Here is a 12,179-nt window from a genome sequence, read left to right as displayed (position 1 = left end):
AAATTGAGTTCTTGAAGTTTTTTACAAACTATTTTTTTTCCTATTCTCACGCCCTTACTTAAAACCCCTCACCCCAGTTTTCTTTTAAGCACGTATTGGTGATACATGCCATTTGTTTAGCATGTACTATGTGCCTAGAAAACTGCTAATGAACACAATTTTTGTCAGTACATGGCCTTATAATGTTGGCTTCATTCTACTATTACTCTCTCATTGTTCTCCTGGTACCTGCTTCATAAGATTCTAGTGAGCACTGAATGACAGTTGCAAACCAGCTCTTGGCAGGATGCTGCCGCGCCAGCACGACAGCAGAGATGGTCTGAGTGAAGGACGTCAGGATTAAAACACACACTTCATGGTCAGCAAGCAAAGGCACACACTTTATTTTTCTCTCCTTCCCTATTTATACCCTTCAGCATGGAGCCTGGGGCAGGGGGTAGGTGGAAGCTCTCAGCAAGTGCATCAATAACATGCAACAATAACATGGGGGTCAAAGAACACAAGGTAGCAAACACAAGGCAGGAACACTTCCTGCCTCCTGTTTTTCTGTTCCAGCACCCATGGCTCATTCTTTGTTTCCACACAACAGTGTGCATATGATTCTGTGGGGGAGGTGGGGAGGTCTGTCCAGGCAAAGGACCCAACAGATGCTAACCCACGGTGCCCATTCTGCCATCATTTCTTTCATTGTTCCCCATTGGCAGATGAGGCTGCTGAGCTGCAGGGATGCAGTTCACACCATTTTGGGGGAGCAGGGGATGGGGGGCTCCAGGGGCCTGGGTGCTCCATGAGGGACTTCTTGAGCTTGGCTCTAAGTTCCTGCTTCCACTACCTGTGAATAGGCTGTGAGTCTTCAGGCTTTGTTTTTTTTTTTTGTTTGTTTTTTGGGTTTTTTTTTTGAATATTTATTTATGCATACAAAACTGGGGTACAGACCAGAGGTGCAGGGGTGATGAGAGGCTTCACCAGAGACAGAGTAGGGAGCAGAACAGGTGGACCGAGGAAGTACACTGCTGAGGGAAGCAGCAGGTATGTCAGGAGAGTTCTGCCGTGCCATGTAGTCACTTCTGGGGCCAGGGATCGAACTCTCATTGAAGCATCTGCAGTCAGCTTGCAGTGCTGCGTCCTGACCCGTTGTGCCACCACGGAGGGCCCAAGGCTTTGCTTTTACTTAGGAAAGCATGGTTACTCATTAGTAACTCACTGAATTAAAGTACTTGGAATATGATATTCGTCACAGGAAAGGCCCTGTTATTAAGTGAGTGGAACATCCTGAGTCGCTTATGTAACCGTAGGTACTAGAGCAGTGGAAGGACTGCATTCAGGTGCAGCATTTGCTGGTGGGACAACTCCGTGAGCAGGGACACCTGTTCTGGGTGTTCCTTGCATGCTCCTCTGTGTCCTCATGTATTTATAGAATGGTCGCTGCTGCACAGTGTTCCAGTTGCACTTGTCTCCTGTCCTTTCTATAGTTGAAAGGTTGAACCTTCCCCTTTTTAAGTGGATGTTTGCCAGAAAAAAAATGAACTCATGGCATTTATTGTTTGAAGATCTTACAATTAGTTTGACTCATCAATGGGTTTCATTATTGTTTTTGTTTTTAGTTGTGGTAGAAAATAACACAGTTTATCATTTCAATTTATGTGTCTAATTCTCTGTGTGTTTTGTTTAGTATTATTCTTAATTTTTCATGTTTGATCTGTATACATGATATGTAAATATTTAAGGGTCTGGCTCAGAGGGTGTCCATGTCGCTGCATTTTGTCAGGACATTCGTGACTTGACTGCTGTTTCCAATGTTCACTTTTATGTCTCTAACTTTGTCTAGCACACAACAGATGTTAAACATCTGATGGTTGAGTTTAAGAAATTTCTTTTCGAATTAATTTTTAGTGGTAGAATTTGAAAACAGCTTGTGTGAAGAGTCACAGCTCACCCTTTTAAAAATAAATGCAAAATAAGACAAGATTTATCATGGGGGAATTTCTCACAACAAAGTCATTTTAGTGTAATAGTGATTAACATTTTCATTTCCTCCCAATAGGATTGGCATGATAATATTGTGTGTGTGTATTCTTCATGTAATATTCATTATTCTGTATTTTAATTGTTATGTTTCCCCAAGAATACATTTGCTGTACTTTTACATTGTGGGGTCAGAAATGAAAAGTTTAGTTCATTTCATTTAGGTCCCAACTGCTAATATACTCTATTCTGTCTCCAAGTAGTCAGTTTGTTTTATTTTTTTAAAGATTTATTTATTTATGCATACAGAACTAGGGTACAGGCTAGAGGTGTAATGGTGGTGAGAGGATTCACCAGAGACAGAGTGGGGAGCAGAACAGGCAAATCAACAAAGTACACCACTGAGGGGAGCAGCAGGCGAGACAGGAGATGTCTGCTATGCTATGTGGGTCACCTCCAGGCCAGGAATCAAACTGGTGCTGAAGCAGCTGTGTCTGGCTTCATAGTGCTGTGCTTTAACCCATTGCACCACCAGAGAGGGCCCTCAGTTTGATTTTAATATAACTTTCCATTTGGGGAATTTTAGAAGTTAATGAACAAAACAGTGTTTGATTCCCATGGATAAGTAAAATTTAATGCTACTCAGACAGTTGTATTGGGGATGGAGGTACAGGCTTAATTGTGACAGGTTAGCATTATCAACTGTCTTTCGTATTTAAACAAACTACAATAGATAGAAGCCATTGATGACAAGCTGGTTTTCTTAGCAAAAATATGTAATTGGTTGTTGTCTTTAGGCACTCAAAAATATCACCACTGCTCTTAACAAGATCATATGTTTCTGTTTAACTCATTATGCATTGTCATGGATGGGTGGAAATACCACTTTCTTAATCGATCACTTAGTATCATTATACTAAACATTGTGTGCTTCCCACACTGTACTGTATCTTATGCATTAAATGTATCACTAGTGTTGTACTGATTGAAGATACTTTTGATTGCAATTTACCTATTTCTCTCTCTTAATAAACTGTGGGCCATTGGAATGCAGGAACTGACTTCTTTTTCTGTTTTTCATATGTAGCAGAGAGCCTGGGATGGAGTAGAAATGTAATAAACTGATGTAACCACAGGCTTGCTTATAAGACCAAAATAAGATGCAGAACATGTAGGTTTACTCTTATAAAAAGCAGTGGGCAAGCATCCTCTATATTTACTTTTAAGTAATATGTGGAGGGCATGTTTTTCTTAACATGCCCTGGAATTAATCGATGAGCACTTACAAAGCATACTACATATAATACATAATCAACTACTGTTTTGATAAATAAAAGATGAACACTTTTTTGACATATCTAGTAGAAACCTAAATAAATTTTAATGTTGGTGTAGCTGTTATTGATGTTAACATTAGTGAAGTATTACAAAAACACTGATTCCTATTTTAACATTTTTGAGAATATTGTTTATATGATGACCTTTACAATAGTTACTATTTTTAAAGATTTGTGACTTGTTCCCAGATATCATGGCTTCATAGAAAGGATAAAGATTTCCTTGGGGGCTTTTTGTATTTTGCTTTCTGTATCAATTGTTTGGTGCAAATTTCATGCCATGAAGACAGTTAACAATGCTGAAGTACTTTTAGGATAATGTTATTTTTCTCTGAACAGCTAACAGTTTGGCTAAGAGGAAAACTTACTTTGGCTTTCTTTGGCTGCATAGGAATTTCCACAAACAACAGCCTTTTTGCAGCTCACAGTGCTGGAGGTCACAAGTGTGTCATGGCTTAGCTGAGGTCTCCATTCAGGATCCCACACTCAAGGTACTGGTTGGACTGCTTCTTGGTTGAGGCTGTGGAGAATTAATGTCTAAGCTCATTCAGTTTGCAGGCATGCTGCCATCCCTTTTTCTTGGCAATTTGCTGAGGGCTGCCAGTCATTCTCTAGAAGTTTCTAGAAGCCACTTGACAGTCTTTACCCATGGTCTTCTCACATGCCTTCTCACAACTCTCTCACAATATCTTAGCAGTATCCCTAATAAAATTCCCCTTAGGTTTATAATCCCTTTGACTTCCTGACCAACCAAAAAAAGCCCTCTGCTCTTAAAGGATTCAAAAGCTTAGAGTAGGCCCAGCTGGATAATCTCCCTATTTATGGGTAATGTGCTGTATAGGATACCTAATCACCAGAGTAAAATTCACTGTATTTGCCATCCTAAGATTATGTGGGGTACATACCCAGAAAGTTGGGAATTCCTAGGGGCCATGTTAGAATTCTGCCTCTACAGAAAGTTTAGCTAAAATGTTTGGAAATTGCCAAATTTATCTCCATGCTTATAATACTTTGACTATGTTTTAGGATTCTTTCTTTTTTCTTCCTTACTGCACTCCATCTTTATATATAGAGATGCTTTTTGTAGTGAATAGGGCTTAGAGATTGATGTTTGGAATTTCATTCATCAATCTACATTCTTTTAACCATTCTCCTCCACCTACCATCCAGGGAAAGTGGTGACCCAACGAGGCAAGTGTACAGGATGAAATGGACCAAACAAACCCAGGTTAAGGGCCTCACTAGCCTGACCATGGAGAGCATCATCAGAGGAGTGGCTTGCACTCAGAATCACAAATTTGACCAGTTAACTTGGAATCTAATTATACGATAAGAGGAAAGAAGCCAGAAAGAGACACAAGCAAGGATTCAAAAGTGAATGCTCATCTAATCAGAGGCGTGGGAGATTTCGAAAAGTCACTGTGTACCTTGAATTATATTAGTAGTTGTAGTGCTAATAAAATAAGCAAGAGTAAAGGAAGTTAAAACAAGGTAAAAGAGAAACTCAGGCTCTTGTGATCTGTGATCATAGCAACATTTGGTTCCTTTTAGTGAGGTCCGTGGGAGAGTGGTTTTCAGGCTTCATGTCAGGCCAATCAACCATTTGTTATAAAACTGGCAATTGCAGTTGGGTTTATGAGTGTCGTTTTAAGTGTATGTACACACACACACACACACACAATCACATAAAAAACTGTTAACCAGAGACACATGGGATAAAACAGATACCAGGGCTGTGTTTTACATGGAGTTATATTTTGCATTTACAGCATTTGGCCTCGCCTATTCCCCTACCTCTTGCAAAAAAGCAGTGTTCCTTTAAATGAGGTGGATAATGGATCTGTAACTTTTATTATTCCAGTTGTAGGCTGTTCATTGCTTCTGTATACCATTTTTCTCTGTTTAAATCATAGACCTAGTCACATACTCGTGGTTTGCTTGGAGTCAGTATTTAAAGGGAATTTTCTTTTATTTCTGATTCCTCCCACTGTTTGAAGAAAGTCTAAAATTAATAAAAATAAAACATAGAAATCATTTTCGAGCCTAAGAACCAGACATTGAGCGTATCTGCTTTCACGTAAGTCCAAACATGAGTATAAAGTGCTGGCCTTGCAAATATTCAATGTGGATTTCTCACCACATAGTTGGCTGATAAAGCTATAAATAAATGAAGACTATATATCTTTGTTACCATGGGAAGGATAACATTTAATTTCATCTTTTGTGACTAAGCAAAGTAATGATGCAATGCAGCTACAGCACAAATTGCTCACAGAACTCTGCAGCTCAGCAGTAGAATCAGAGTTGTTGGGCTCTTGATGTTTTTAAAGCACACCACTTAGTACATCATTTGGTCATTCAAAAAATACTTAGTAACTGCCTCCTCTGAGCCAGACACTGCTTTTCTACAGGATGGGGACCAACTAATAAACAAAATAAGTATGTTGTGTCCCACATGGGCCTTATATTTCAGTAGAAATAAAGCTACAGGATATAGGTGCATTGAATATTTGGTATTTAAAGTGGTCAAAAGTACAGTTTTCAGAAAAATGGAGGAGGAATATAGAAGAGGTATGTGTTGCAAGATGAGGCATTTTAGAGAGTGTGGAAGGCACCCTGTGTTAAGAGGGTGGCCTGATGGAAGATGGGGAAGGCCATGGGGTCTCTCCACAGTGATGACCAGGTTGTGCTCTATAAGATTCTGCCTCAGCAAATGGAGTAGATTCTACTTCTGGCTTTCAGGAAGTGAATGTGAGCAGGCCAGCAGCAGGGAACCATGAGCAGCTTCTAGGTTGTGAGACCCGCCCCTGATCACGGCAGGAGGCAGGAATCCTCAGTCTCAGTGGACTGAATTCTGCCAACAACAACAGGTGCTTCAAAGAAAACCCTGAGCTTCTGAAAGAAAGGCCACTTGACTAGAGCCTTGGGAATCCTTGAGCTGAAGACCCAGTTAAGTAGTGCTGGACTTGACCCATGGAAAGTGTGAAATAGTAACTGGGAGCTGTTTTTTGTTTTGTTTTTGTTTTTGTTTTTTTAAATCGTTATATCATCCTTAATTTTTATACAATGTATGGTTTTCCTGTGAAATTCCCACCACCAATTTACCCATGCACCATCACCATAGTCCCTTGTGCTCTTCCCACCCCTGCCCTGGTACTTCTCCTTCTTCCTCACCTGCAGAATGTCTCTGATCAATAGTTGCCTGATGATTTTGACTTTCACTTTATTATAGTTAGCCCTATATATTTTTTGCAACACAATTTGCAATAAGTAAGCTATAGAAGCAACCCAGATGCCTAAAAATAAATGACTGGATCAAGAAGAGGTAGAATATCTATACCATGGAATATTACTTGGTAATCAAAAAAAAAGATAAACTGTACCCTTCACAGCAACGTGGCTGGAGCTGGAAGGGTCTTTGATCAGTGAAATAAGCCAGAAGAAAAAAGAAAAATATCGAATGGTCTCACTTATAGGAGGAATGTCAAAAAAATAGTGATCTGGGGGTTATTTGAAGTCAAAGTTTATGGCAATTTGTTATAACACAGCAGGCCACTAATACAGAATTGGAGGTCAAAGAAGGTGTCAGTAGAAGAGGATACTTGAATCAGGATGCATGGCGGAGGGTATGAGCCTCACAGCTTTCCAAGTAAAAGGGGCGCAGGGAAAGGAAGAAATCTTGGAGGGAGCGAATGGCAGAAGAGCCTGGTGAGCAGTTTGGGGTGCAAGGGGAGCATCATGCTGTCAGAGTCAGAGTCAGAATTAGAATGAACAAGACTATTAGGCTATGCTTAGGGTTTGGCTTTTGCCCTGAAGGAGGCAGGGATTCATTCAACAATTTGGACAAAGTGACACAGTCTGACCTTGGTTTAAAGGGGTCCTTGTGACACTGTGCTGAGATCTGACAAGACCAACACAGTGAATGCAGTAATTCAGAGCACACGTGATAGTGCTTGGGCCTGGGTCCAGCTGTACAATGCTGAGGAATGGTCAAGTTCTGGAAAGATTTTTAAAATTGAGTACATGGAATTTAAAGAACTTGTATGTGTGGTGTGATAGAAAGAACAGAAATGATGAGCCAAAGTTTCAATCAAACTGGAAGAAAGATGCTGCCATGGCAAAGAAGCGAGTTCAGCTGGTGGGGTGTATTTGGGAGCCCCCCATACATGTGAGCTGCTGGTGACCTGCCGATGGTGACATGGAGTTGCCTTTGGATGACCAGTTTATAGGTCAGGGGAGAAGAGGGATTGGAAACATTCATATGGGGGGAGGGTCATTTGCAGATATGTGGCCCCATGATTGTGGTCCCCATGATAGTCATTATAGATAGGCAAGAAAAAGCCTATCTATAATGAACACCCACTTTGGTGCTCCAGTGAATTACGTTCAGTTATTTTATGTCAGTGATGTTTGTTTTGTTCACCGTTTGGCCTGACTTCGAGTACTTTTCTGTTCTTTGGAATTTCAGTTTACTTAACTTTTTTTCTGTTTGCTTTCAATATACTAGATTATGTATTGGACCCTAGAGGAAGTAGGTGTGAAACTGAACATGAAACCCTGTTGTTGTCACCTCTGGACAGGAAGTTTCTAGCCCCAAGTAGGAGCAGTTCCTTCTGAGAACGAGGAGAGAGAGAGAGAGAGAGAGACACTTCTACCCAGATGAATAGGAGCAAGCAGAAAATTACATACTTCACACTAGTCCTCAACTTCATCTTCCAAGATCTGCAAACTATCAGTGTCACTTTTCAGTCACATGGGTAGAGTTATGATATTCCTGGGGATAGTAGATAGGAAAAGATCAAGACTGCAAAGAACAGAGTTCAGGGAAGTCCTGGGAAAAAGTGGTAGGAAAAACCATGTCGCTCAAAAGCAAAAGATCTCTACCTGTGGATGTTATATAAGTAGGTCCTTTACTCAATATGTTTCTATTTCAGCCTAGTTACATATTTATTTATATATCTGAAATTTTGACAATTATTGAACACTTTTTCAGCCCTTTATTTTTTTTTCTTTTTCCAATTTTCTGCATTCTATTATCAGATGGGCTGTTTAATCTAGTATTGAATTACTGCATTCTCAAAGTTGGACTTCCAACAAAAATAGCACAGAGAGTGATATAAAATCTTTGGGAATTGAAATAGATTTACTCATACTCTTGGTACAGTGGCAAACCTTGAGATCTTGGGTTCCAGGTGGTTAGGTAGTTTGCCTAAGAATATCAGCCAGTGGAACTCACCACCTAGCACTAAACAAGGGGATCAGATAGTGTTCTGATTCATGATATAGGAAGTGCAACAATGCCATCTGCCTTAAGCCCCCCAAGCATCTGCTCACCTCACACTGGGAGGCCCTGCCAGGGACCACCTGGTGTTAGTTGATTTTATCTGATAGCTTCACTTCTATCTTACCTGTTTATAGCATCCTTTTTCCCTTCTTTTGTTCCACTTGGGGTTATGTTCCTTTTTGGCATTTAAATAGTTACCATCTCTGATGTAATGATTTCTTTTCATTAATTTTCCTTACGTCTGTGGATACCAATTCTTTCCTGTCATTTGAGAAGGAACCTACTCCATTAGTGTTTTGTGTGTTTTTCGAAGCTTGACTTTTCCAGTGCCCTTTTGAAGTAGAGTGAATCAATTGTGCTGATAAGCAATGGAAGTGACTTTTTCTTTCTAAGGTGCCTTGTCCCTGGTATGATCCAATCCCTACAAATGAAGCCTTCCCTGGTAAGCAGAGCATTTTCTGCAGCCATTTTGAGACACAAACAGGACATATTCTATTTCCATTTGTGTTCAACATTATTAACACATGTGAGTGTGCTATGTGCCAGAGAGGATAAACACCCTCAAATCTTATGTTTCATGATAAAAATTAGCAGCTTCCAGAAACTTGAGAAACATTTACCACATTCAGGTGTTGCTTATTTATAGTTCTTTGTTGCTCTGAAGTATCAGATTTCAGAATGTATTAGAGGCTAGATTTCACATTATTTTAGTCTAGTCTAAGTCAGTGATTGACACATGATGTCCCAGTGCCAATTCACTGTCAGTTTTTGTAAATAAAGTTTTATTGGAACAAAGTCATGATCATTTATTTATGTTTTGTCTGTGAATGGCTTCATTCTTTAGAGGCAGAGTTGAGAAATTATGACAGATACTGTACTACCCCAAAACCTAGAACATTTACAAAAAGATTGGCTAATCTCCCATCCAAAATATAAAATTTTTTTAAACTAAAATTTTTCAGCCATAAAATAATTTTGGAATAATTGATAGCTCTAGCTTTTAAAAAAAATTAGGATAAGTCCATCCAGAATAGTCAATGAATTAAAATAAACAAAAATGTCAAATCTCTGCAACTTCCTAGTACCATTTCAATTTCTGTAGGTTATCAAAATGTATTGAAACTAAAAAGCATCATGTGTGGGAAATGTAAAGTAAAAAAGGTCACCTACTTTTGGGTTTCCAGACCCAATTCCAACACTTGTGTATGTGGAGGCAATTTATCTCACTTCTGACACTGTTCTCTTGAGGCCCCCTCAGATTCCAGAAGACATAAGGACTCAGTCTTCTTCAGATGCTGGCTGCAAGCCCCTGTAAATTATACCTGCCTTTCCCCAACTAGCTACAGAGTGAAGCTTTCCAGCTTGAGATGCCTGTCTTGAGTCTAGATTAGTATCTGTACTTTTGACTGGCTACAAACCAGAGGTTACCAGGACACCCGGTCTACAATTTTGATTAATTTGCTAGAAAAGCACAGAGAACTCAAGAAACCCATTTCCTAAGAAATTGCTGATTTATTACAAAGGATACATTTAGGGAAAGCCAGATGGAAGAGAAACATACAGCAATGTCTAGAGAAAAGGCATGGAGCTTCTGTGCCTTCTCCAGGTGAGCCATTCTCCCCTAAATCTTGGTGTTCCACCTCTCAGAAACTCTACAAACCGCCTCTCTCTTTTTTTTTTGGGGGGGTGGCTTTTATAGAGCTTCAGCTCACAGGCACTGTTGATTAACGCATTGGCCTTTGGCATTTGAGTCAGGCCTTATCCCCGCTTCCCTCCCTAGGGTGGTAAGGGTAGAATTAAAAGTTCCAATCTTCTACTCACTCAGTTGGTTCTGCTGGCAACCAACTGCAATCCTTAGTTTCTTCCCCAAAATTCACATCATTAACATAAAAAGAGTCACCTTAATCAGTTCAACATTTAGGAAATCCCAAGGATTTTGAGAGCTGTGAGCCAGAGGAATTATGGATGAAGACCAAATATGTATGAGAACTACATTCTCACCAACTAAACCACAAAGAAAATTCAGTGTTTTCCTGATAGGTTAATTAAAATTTTGTATTAAGCATAGTGTATTTGAACTGCTCTTTAGTTTCCCATAGGCTTTGGCTACTGGTGCATGTTCTGGTATGATAAGGATGAGTTCTCCCTCTCCCTGTACTCTTTCCCTCCCTGTCTCTGGTATAATTGCAAGGTCATGCAGCCTGCCCTGAGCGGATTGAGTTCTGCCCTTGACTGAAGTGTGTTCCCTGGGCTAAAGCAGAACACAAGGTTCCAAGTGAAGAAGTCGACCTTTTCAATGGGAATGGTCTGCCTTTCTTTCCCATCCAGACTGGTGAATGAGGGCAATGGAGGCGTCATGTTAAATGCTACAAAATCTAATTACCACTTGATTTATAGCCACTTCTACACGTGGTGGAGGGCAAGTTCACTGCCGTGAAAACATACTCAACTGGTCTCGGGATGCCTGCAGGGCTCCGCTCCCCTCTGCTGACCCCTGCAGTAGTCAGCTGCTCTCCTTTGGCAAGAGCACTGGGTCCCCTCCTAGGAGCACGGTCCTGAGGCTGCAGACAAGTGTGGCTGGTGCAGAGTATTCTCGCACAGTGAGGAAATGAAGACTTGCTCATAGAGCATGAAAGGAGCTGGGAGCACGCAGCAGTATACACACACATCCAAACACACACACACATAAGCACACATATACAAGCACACATACTCACTAGAATACATATGCATAAGCACATGTGCACACATGCAAACACCAAAAAAAAAAACATACACACCGGTGCACACACAAACATATACATAAGCTCGCACATACACAAATGGCATATTTAAGCAGCTGAGCAAACTGTTTTGGCAAGGCTGCTCATCTTCACTTCTGGGACACCGGGAAATTAAACTGTAGTTTATTTTCCTATGAAATGTAAGTGAAAAAAAAAGAAAGAAAAGAAATATAAGCCTGAGACATTCAGGAGGGGAAAAGAAGGGAGGAGGGTGAGGCAGAGGAGGAATAGACAGGGAGGGGAGCACACTGGACTGTGGTGGAAAACTATGGTGACCACACCTGAAGGGAGAAATCCTATTTTGTGAAAAAATACACAACTTTTTTTTTTTTTAATTGAAAAGGAGGGAACAAAACAAATCATCTTAAAACAATTGAAATAACTGAGGCAGCTCTGCCTTGGGGTGGGCTGCCCACACTCCCAGGAGCCCACCCCTGTTAGAAGGTGACTCAGTTTCCTCCACTGAACAGCAGTGACAAAGTATGTGTGCCATTGAATCAGTGCAAGGACTACATGACTAGTGTGTTAGCATGGCGCCAGGCACATTGTTCACCAATGCTGGCTGTTCCTGGGCTGGTGCTGATAGAAGACTCACCTGGGATAGTGTGGCCTCTGCTCCCACCCTTCACACCAGAGCTGGGGACCAGGCTATGTTGCTTTGAATTGTTCCACATAACTGCTTGCCTGGTGGGGCTGTGTGTTTTATACCTGATAGGCTTGAGAATTGTCTCATCTTTATTATTGTTTCTCAGATTCTCTGTGGAATGCACACTCTCCATTAGCTGCCAGGTTCCAGGCCCCACCTCCCTC

The 12,179-nt window shown here is 40.7% G+C and overlaps 1 protein-coding gene across 1 annotated transcript in view; it reads left to right on the top strand.

Moving 5' to 3' along the window:
* FAM110B (family with sequence similarity 110, member B) overlaps positions 1-12,179 on the top strand; it is a 148,467-nt gene that overhangs the window by 46,345 nt on the left and 89,943 nt on the right. The gene's annotated exons all lie outside the window — the stretch shown is intronic.

The sequence above is a fragment of the Condylura cristata genome, unplaced genomic scaffold, assembly GCF_000260355.1.
Source record: "Condylura cristata isolate star-nosed mole 26May11 unplaced genomic scaffold, ConCri1.0 scaffold00009, whole genome shotgun sequence".
NCBI classification, from domain to species: Eukaryota; Metazoa; Chordata; class Mammalia; order Eulipotyphla; family Talpidae; genus Condylura; species Condylura cristata.
The sequence above is the reverse complement of the archived record's forward strand: the minus strand, read 5'-3'. Positions and strand labels throughout refer to the sequence as shown.